Raw genomic sequence first — 9876 nt, 5'->3', positions numbered from 1 at the left:
ACGACGCCTTATGAACTGTGGTTTGGCAAGAAACCAAAGTTGTTGTTTCTTAAAAGTTTGGGGCTGCGATGCTTATGTGAAAAAGTTTCAACCTGATACGAACCCAAATCGAAGAAGTGCGTCTTCATAGAATACCCAAAGGAAAATGTTGGGTACTCCTTCTATCACAAATCCAAAGGCAAAACATTCGTTGCTAAGAATGGATCATTTCTAGAGAAGGAGTTTCTCTCGAAAGAAGTGAGTGGGAGGAAAGTAGAACTTGATGAGGTAACTGTACCTGCTCCCGAATTGGAAAGTAGTTCATCACAGAAATCAGTTCCAGTGATTCCTACACCAATTAGTGAGGAAGCTAATGATGATGATCATGAAACTTCAGATCAAGTTACTACAGAACCTCGTAGGTCTTCCAGAGTATGGTCCGCACCAGAGTGGTACGGTAATCCTGTTCTGGAAGTCATGTTACTAGACCATGATGAACCTACGAACTATGAGGAAGCGATGATGAGCCCAGATTCCACGAAATGGCTTGACGCCATAAAATCTGAGATATGATCCATGTATGAGAACAAATTATGGACTTTGATTGAATTGCTCAATGATCAGCAAGCCATGTTAAATAAATGGATCTTCAAGAGGAAGACGGACACTGATAGTAGTTTTACTATCTACTAAGCTCGACTTGTTGCGAAAGGTTTTCAACAAGTTCAAGGTGTTGAATACAATGATATTTTCTCACTCGTATCGAAGCTTAAGTCTGTCTGAATCATGTTAACGATTGCCGCATTTTATGAAATCTGGCAAATGGATGTCAAAACCGCATTCCTTAATGGATTTATTAAAGAAGAGTTGTATATGATGCAACCAGAAAGTTTTTGTCAATCCTAAAGATGCTAACAAATTGTACAAGCTCCAGCGATCCATCTATGGACTGGTGCAAGCATCTCGGAATTGGAATATATGCTTTGATGAGTTGAGCAAAGCATATGGTTTTATACAGACTTTTGAAGAAGCCTGTATTTACAAGAAAGTGAGTGGGAGCTCTGTAGCATTTCTAATATTATATGTGGATGACATATTGTTAATTGGAAATGATATGGAAATTCTGGATAGCATGAAAGGATACTTGAATAAGAGTTTTTCAAAGCAAGACCTCGGTGAAGCTACTTACACATTGAGCATCAAGATCTATATAGATAGATCAAGACGCTTGATAAGATTTTTCAATGAATACATACCTTGATAAATTTTTGAAATAGTTCAAAATGGAACAGTCAAAGAAGGAGTTATTACCTGTGTTACAAGGTGTGAAGTTGAGTAAGACTCAAGACCCGACCATTGCAGAAAATAGAAAGAGAATGAAAAGTCATTCCCTATGCCTCAGTCATAGGTTCTATAAAGTATGCTATGCTGTGAACCAGACCTATTGTATACCTTGCTCTGTGTTTGTCAAAGGAATACAATTTTGATCTAATAAGTAGATCACTGGACATGGGTCAAGAATATCCTTAGTGAGGACTAAGGAGATGTTTCTCGATTATGGAGGTGAAAAAAGAGCCCATCGTAAAAGTTACAACGATGCAAGCTTTTACACCAATCCAGATGACTCTAAGTCTCAAACTGGATACATATTGAAAGTGGGAGCAATTAGCTAGAGTAGCTCCGTGCAGAGCATTGTGGACATAGAATATTTGCGAAATACATACGGCTCTGAATATGACAGACCCATTGACTAAGCTTCTCTCACGAGCAAAACATGATCATACCTTAGTACTCTTTTGGGTGTTAATCACATAGCGATGTGAACTAGATTATTGACTCTAGTAAACCCTTTGGGTGTTGATCACATGATGATGTGAACTATGGGTATTAATCACATGCAGATGTGAATATTGGTGTTAAATCACATAGCGATGTGAACTAGATTATTGACTCTAGTGCAAGTGGGAGACTGAAGGAAATATGCCCTAGAGGCAATAATAAAGTTATTATTTATTTCCTTATTTCATGATAAATGTTTATTATTCATGCTAGAATTGTATTAACCGGAAACATGATACATGTGTGAATACATAGACGAACATATAGTCACTAGTATGCCTCTACTTGACTAGCTCATTAATCAAAGATGGTTATGTTTCCTAGCCATGGACAAAAGAGTTGTCATTTGATTAATGGGATCACATCATTAGGAGAATGATGTGATTGACATGACCCATTCCGTTAGCCTAGCACTTGATCGTTTAGTATGTTGCTATTGCTTTATTCATGACTTATACATGTTCCTGTAACTATGAGAATTATGCAACTCCCGTTTACCGGAGGAACACTTTGGGTACTACCAAACGTCACAACGTAACTGGGTGATTATAAAGGAGTACTACAGGTGTCTCCGAAGGTACATGTTGAGTTGGTGTATTTTGAGATTAGGTTTTGTCACTCCGATTGTCGGAGAGGTATCTCTGGGCCCTCTCGGTAATGCACATCTTTATAAGCCTTGCAAGCAATGTGACCAAATGAGTTGGTTACGGAATGATGCATTACAGAACGAGTAAAGAGACTTGCCGGTAACGAGATTGAACTAGGTATTGGATACCGACGATCAAATCTCGGGCAAGTAACATACCGATGACAAAGGGAACAACGTATGTTGTTATGCGGTTTGACCGATAAAGATCTTCGTAGAATATGTAGGAACCAATATGGGCATCCAGGTTCTGCTATTGGTTATTGACCGAGAATAGTTCTAGGTCATGTCTACATAGTTCTCGAACCCGTAGGGTCCGCAGGCTTAACGTTACGATGACAGTTATATTATGAGTTTATGAGTTTTGATGTACCGAAGGAGTTCGGAGTCCCGGATGAGATCAGGGACATGACGAGGAGTCTCGAAATGGTCGAGACGTAAAGATCGATATTTTGGACGACTATATTCGGAGTTCGGAAAGGTTCCGAGTGATTCGGGTATTTTTCGGAGTACCGGAGAGTTACGGGAATTCGCCGGGGAGTATATGGGCCTTATTGGGCTATACGGGAATAGAGGAGAGAGGCCAAAAGGAAAGAGGCCTGCGCCCCCCCTCTGGTCCGAATTGGACAAGGGGGGCAGCCCCCTTTTCCTTTTCCCTCTCCCCCTCTTTCCACTTCTCCTACTCCAACAAGGAAGGAGGGAGTCCTACTCCCGGTGGGAGTAGGACTCACCTTGGCGCGCCCCCTCCTAGGCCGGCCGCACCTCCTTCTCCCTCCTTTATATACGGGGGCAGGGGGGCATCCCATGACACACAAGTTGATCTACAGATCGTTCCTTAGCCGTGTGCGGTGCCCCCCTCCACTATATTCCACCTCGGTCATATCGTCGCGGAGTTTAGGCGAGCCCTGCGCCGGTAGAACATCATCATCGTCACCACGCCGTCGTGCTGATAGAACTCATCCCCGAAGCTTTGCTGGATCAGAGCCCGGGGATCGTCATCGAGCTGAACGTGTGCTGAACTCGGAGGTGCCGTACGTTCGGTGCTTGGATCGGTCGGATCGTGAAGACGTACGACTACATCAACCGCGTTGTCATAACGCTTCCGCTTACGGTCTACGAGGGTACGTGGACGAACACTCTCCCTTCTCGTTGCTATGCCATCACCATGATCTTGCGTGTGCGTAGGATTTTTTTTGAAATTACTACGTTCCCCAACACAACATGCACCAGGTACTGGTAGACCTGTTTGTGCAGAATGCATCCACTCTTTCTTTTCCCCCATGATAAGATGTTGCTCGCATTTATTATTAAGATTTAAAATATGTTGTGCCAAATGAATTTCTCTTCACTACATATTCTAAACATTTAACAAAGACTGAATATGAAACAAAAGAATGACAAGGATATTCCGAGCTTGGAAACTTTTAAAAAGAAGGTATTTAAGAACACTAAGCATTCAACCAAAATTTTCACTATACGAAACTAACATCTGGATATTATGAGAAGGTGGGTGAGATGTGATATTGCCTTTCAAAACCAATGGGTAATAAATGTAATAAAGCTCGGCAAACCTCTCTCCGCCGGCGCCGGTCATTCTTTTTGAACACAACTTTCCTTAGCTCCCCCCCACCCACCCCTCCCAGCAACTAGTTGAAAAGCAGACGCTGTAACAAATATAGAACTTAGATTGAGATATTTGAAACACATAATATGGTAATTCAACATAATATTATAGGTTTGTGCCAACTGGCCAACCCCTCGGTACAACGGCCTCCGACATTCCAGCAATGCATGAATTAATCTAGTTGCGAACCTAGCATATGTGTCCTAAATCCTAACACACATTATCATCTCTTAACTCATACTTTTCATGGCCAACTATAGCAAAAATTGGAAAGTACAAATAAAATCAGATGCAAAAAAATGCTAATAATTACTGACAAGGAAATAACGACAAACTACTGTGAGGAGGATGAGCTTCACTTATAAACATCTTACATGTTGACAATACAGAACTGTGCTATTGTATGGAAGTCCTATCATAGAACTGCGTAAGTCGTAATTTTGAAATAATAGCTTGTACGATCACTTTCTTGACTTAGAGAATAAACATAGTGTCCAGAGATGCACTAATGTGTAGGTTAACATGTCCTTGCTCTACTATAACACCTAGTGCCCAATTGCGATATTGTTGAGTCCCTGATATAATTGTAAGTGTGTTTAATCCAAGAAAAGAAACAGTGCACTATAGCATTGAGCAATGTCTTGCTAATTGAAGTTAGTGTACGATTGTCCGCTATAGGGTGATATAGCTTCGCTATATCAAATTTTAAGGGCTGCACTATTTTATCATAGCACACTATATTTTCCTTGGTTTAACCAGAGTATTGCCCCTCTTGATCTTGTTCTAATCAACCTGGTACTTTTCTCTCCTTCTGATGGTGCGATTCCTCTTAATTTATCCTTTTCTACTTATTTATCGTTTCCGTTGACTTAAGCTAGTGTGGAGAAACATGTGAGTACCATCAGGTTAAGGTCTGGATGGGTGAGCCAACAACTTGTCGGACGACAACTAACTACCACTCTTATGTGTAAATTGGGAAGCGTTTCTACCTGCCGTAGCAGGCCGCGGTTACGTGTTAATATAGGGATGGAAAAGCCCCATCCGTGGCGTACAAGAAAGGGTCGTTACATACTTGAAACATACGAAATGATCTCAACAGATTCGGTATTCATCCTATCTCTACCAACCGTACAAACCATCTAGAAGATTCTAAGATATCTTAACAGCCCACCTCAATCACACCTTGGTTAAGGTGAGATTGCGTCTGAAGTCTTCTAGATTTTGAACTGGTAGAGCCTTAGTGAATCCATCCGCCACCTGGTCCTTTGAAGACACAAAATGAACATCAAGTAGTTTTCTTGCCACCCTTTCTCTGACAAAATGATAGTCAATTTCAATATGCTTAGTACGTGCATGAAAGACAGGATTAGCTGACAAATAGGTTGCCCAAAGATTATCACACCATAGACATGGAGTATGTCTCGTGGGTATACCCAATTCTCTCAATAGTGACTGCACCCAAATGACTTCAGCCGTTGCATTTGCCAGCGATTTATACTCAGCCTCAGTGCTTGAGGGAGACACTGTAGCTTGTTTCCTTGAACTCCAGGAAATTAGATTTGCACCATAAAATACTGCAAAGCCACAAGTTGATCTTCTATCATCAATACATCCTGCCCAGTCTGCATCTGAGAAAGCACTTAACAAAGTAGATGAAGACTTACTAAATGCAAGTCCTGTGTTGATGGTGTTTTTGACATATCTAAGAATTCTTTTTACTGCTGACCAATGAACTGTAGTTGGAGCATGTAAATACTGACATACTTTATTGACTGAGAAAGAAATATCTGGTCTTGTGAGAGTCAAATATTGTAGTGCCCCAACAACGCTTCTATACCTTGTACTATCCTCCGGTTTTGGAAGCTCACCATCAAAAGCTGAAAGTTTCTCAGTGCTTGACAGAGGTGTGGGTGCAGGCTTACAGTCTTTCATGCCAACTCTAGTCAAGATTTCTGAGGCATACTTCTCCTGTGTTAACACGATGCCGTCTCCAGTTTTCTTGACCTCTATCCCAAGGAAGAAGTGTAAATCTCCCAAGTCCTTGAGTGCAAAGCTGGAACCCAAATCATGTAGTAGTGCTGACACTGCTTCCTGAGAGGAGCTAGTAACAATAATGTCATCAACATATATGAGCAAAAATATTGTTACTCCGGATTTATTAAAAATAAATAATGAGGTGTCAGCCTTTGAAGGGGTAAAACCCAATTCTTGTAATCTTGAGCTTAACCGAGAGTACCATGCTCTTGGTGCTTGCTTGAGTCCATACAAGGCCTTGTCCAGCTTGCACACATGAAAGGGTGAATTTTTGTCTTCATAGCCAGGTGGTTGCCTCATGTAGACCTCTTCTTCCAGAACACCATGAAGGAACGCGTTCTGCACATCTAACTGTCTTAGGCTCCATCTCCTGGACACAGCAATAGACAAAACAAGTCTGATAGTAGCTGCTTTAACGACTGGACTAAAAGTGTCCTCATAATCTAACCCGTACCTTTGTTTAAAGCCTTTTGCAACTAATCTAGCCTTGTATCTATCTATGATACCATCTGCTTTCTTTTTAATTCGATACACCCATTTACAATCAATTACATTTTTACCATGACTAGCTGGAACTAGATGCCATGTTTTGTTGTTCATTAATGCCGAGTATTCGGTGTCCATTGCCTTTTTCCAGTTCATACTCTCCAACGCTTCTTGTACACTTTGCGGCTCACCTGTGGAACAAAAAGATCCATATTTAACTCGGAATTTTTTTTCATACAGTACTGTACCATCTTTTGGTTGTAGAGGCTTGTGTATCCCAGATTGTGATCGTGTACGACTGCGCACAGGAGGTTCAACCGCAGAAGATTGGGGCCCTGCTTCAGCCGGTCCAGCCGCAGAAGATCCGGGTGCTGCAGCACCACTGGTCGATTGCCCACTTGCCGCAGAAGATCCCGCGGGCTCAGTGGGCGAGGCCGGCCCGTCAGATCCTCCTGATCTGTTGAGCGCGGGCGAGCGGTTCCCCACGGGTGAAGGCGCGCGTGTTGAGGAGTCAGCGGGGCGTGCCGTTTCTGTGGACCCACGCGCCAGACTGCATGCAGGAGAGCGATTGGCCCGCGGCTGCATGCGGGAGGCGGGCGAGCACACGGCGCCAGGTGGTTCGTGGCTGAGGTGGGCCGACCCTGGCGCGCTGGAAGTTTCCGCTGCAGGCGGATCAGCCTCGGATTGGGCGCCCTGATCAGCACGGGATCGTGCACCAGAATCTGCTCCGTGTCCCGTGCTTCTGTCATCTTGTACAACATAAAATAAGGGATCACTTGCCTCCAAATTTAATGTGTTTTGGGCTAGATTTTCACCCAATTGTTTTTGTACATCTCCTGTATCCTGCACACCATCCTTTGAAGAAGTTTGGTCAGTAGCACATGCCATATTTTGAGCATCACAATTATTATCGCCCCCATTATCAAAAGATGGATTTTTGAGAAAATCGGGAAGAAGCAAAATTTCTTTTCAAAGGATAGCTCCTGCATTTGGATGGAGTGATGCAAAGGGAAAAAGAGTCTCATCGAAGACAACATCTCGAGAAATATAAACACGGCCAGTGGACACGTCAAGACACTTAACCCCTTTGTGCCGAGGACTATAGCCTATGAAAACACACTTTTTGGATCGGAAAGATAGTTTTTGAGTGTTGTATGGGCGGAGGTTTGGCCAACAAGCACAACCAAACACCCGAAGGGATGCATAGTTAGGCTTAGTATGAAAGAGGCGCTCAAAGGGAGTGTCGAAATTGATGACGCTACTGGGAAGAGTGTTGATGAGATAGGTGGCTGCTAGGAAAGCTTCATCCCAGAACTTTAACGGCATGGATGCGTTGGCAAGGAGAGCAAGACCAACTTCAACAATATGACGGTGCTTTCGTTCTGCTGACCCATTCTGTTGATGGGCGTGCGGGCAGGAGACATGATGCGATATGCCTAGTTGTTGAAAGAATGAATTTAATTTTTGGTATTCGCCTCCCCAATCAGATTGGACGGCGAGAATTTTTCTACCAAATTGACGTTCAACATGTGCTTGGAAATTTTTGAATACTTCGAATACATCAGATTTCTTTTTGATAAGGTAGATCCAAGAAAATTTACTATAATCATCAATGAAACTGACGTAATATTTGTATCTACCAACAGAAAGAGGGGCATCTCCCCAGACATAAGAAAAAATTAATTCAAGAGGAACAGTAGACACACTATTCGAAACTGGATAAGGTAATTGATGACTCTTTGCTCTTTGGCAAGAGTCACAAACAGACTCAATATCTAGCTTGCCATGACACGGCAACTTATTATTCCTAAGCACACGTTGAACGGTAGAAAAAGATGGATGCCCAAGTCGATCGTGCCACCGTGAAGGTGATAGCTTGATGGCACCGAAGGCTTGTTTATTGGATGTCCTATGCGGGATCAAAGGGTAAAGACCGCCTCTACATCTGCCTCGATGAAGAATTCTCCCCGTTGCTTGGTCCTTTATGAAAAAGAAAGTAGGCCAAAATTCAAGATAAGCATTGTTATCAATAGCAATTCGATGAACTGAAAGGAGATTTTTAGAGGCAGATGGGACATGCAATATATTTCCTAGATGAATTTTATCATAAGGGGTTTTAATAACCGAATGCCCAATGTGGCTGATGTGCATACCTGACCCATCTGCGGTGTAGACTTGATCACTACCGCGATAGTTGTCACGAACTGTAAGCTTCTGAAGTTCACCGGTGATGTGGTCAGTAGCACCACTATCGGCATACCAATTGGTATCTATGCTGTAGCTGGAGGTGTTGATGGAGCCGGCTGTTTTCTCTTCCGGAGGGTAGTCGTCGGTGTAGCGATACCAACAGTTTATGGCGATGTGCCCCGGTTTGCCACATATCTGGCACACGGGAGCACGGGAGGCACCATTGTTGCCACCACGCCCACCCCTATTGTTGTTGTAGGAGGGATGAGCACCACCACCATTGCCGCCGCTGTTACCACCACCGCGGCTGTTGCCGCCTCGCCCTCCGTCGCGACCACGAGGAGCACCCCGCCCGCGATAGCCACCGCGTCCACGAGATGCAGAATTGGCCGAGGATTTGAATCCACCCCCGGAGTTCTGTAGGAGCTCAACCCGCTGATCGTAGTTGGCCATCTGACCATAGAGCGCATCAAGAGAAACTGGTTCAGTACGGGCATCTAAAGCAGAAACAAGAGGGTTGTACTCCATGTCAAGACCGGCTAGGATAAAGGAGACGAGCTCATCCTCGCCGATGGGTTTCCCGGCGGCTGCAAGTTCATCAGCTAGGCCCTTCATGCGAGAGAAATACGACGGGACAGATTGATTGCCCTTCTGGGCATTGGAGAGGGATATGCGGAGGTTGTTGATGCGAGATCGGGAGTGTGATGCGAACATGGTGGTGAGGGCGCTCCACACGGCTTCAGAGGTCTCGAGATGAAGGACATGGATGAGAACCTCCTTTGAGAGGGAATTGAGAAGATAGGAAAGGATCTGCTGATCGATCCCTACCCATGCGGTGTGGAGAGGATTCGGCACAGTCACCGTTTTTCCATCTTTGACGGTGGAGGAGATGGTAGGCTCGGGAGCAGGCTTGCTGCCATCAAGGTAGCCATAAAGGCCAGGGCCACGAATTTGAGGAAGGACTTGTGCCTTCCATAGGAGGAAGTTCTCTCTGGTGAGTTTTTCGGAAACTTGGTTGGAAAAGAGGGAAGGCGCCGCAGAGGATGAAGACGCCATTGATGGTAGATTAGAAAGCTAGATG

General features: G+C 43.9%; 1 pseudogene; it reads right to left on the bottom strand.

The window, feature by feature from the left end:
- Window positions 1-9232: 9232 nt before the first annotated feature.
- LOC123163378 (uncharacterized) lies at window positions 9233-9371 on the bottom strand (annotated as a pseudogene).
- Between the last annotated feature and the right edge of the window lie 505 nt (window positions 9372-9876).

Source organism: Triticum aestivum, chromosome 7B (genome assembly GCF_018294505.1).
Source record: "Triticum aestivum cultivar Chinese Spring chromosome 7B, IWGSC CS RefSeq v2.1, whole genome shotgun sequence".
NCBI classification, from domain to species: domain Eukaryota; kingdom Viridiplantae; phylum Streptophyta; class Magnoliopsida; order Poales; family Poaceae; genus Triticum; species Triticum aestivum.
The sequence above is the reverse complement of the archived record's forward strand: the minus strand, read 5'-3'. Positions and strand labels throughout refer to the sequence as shown.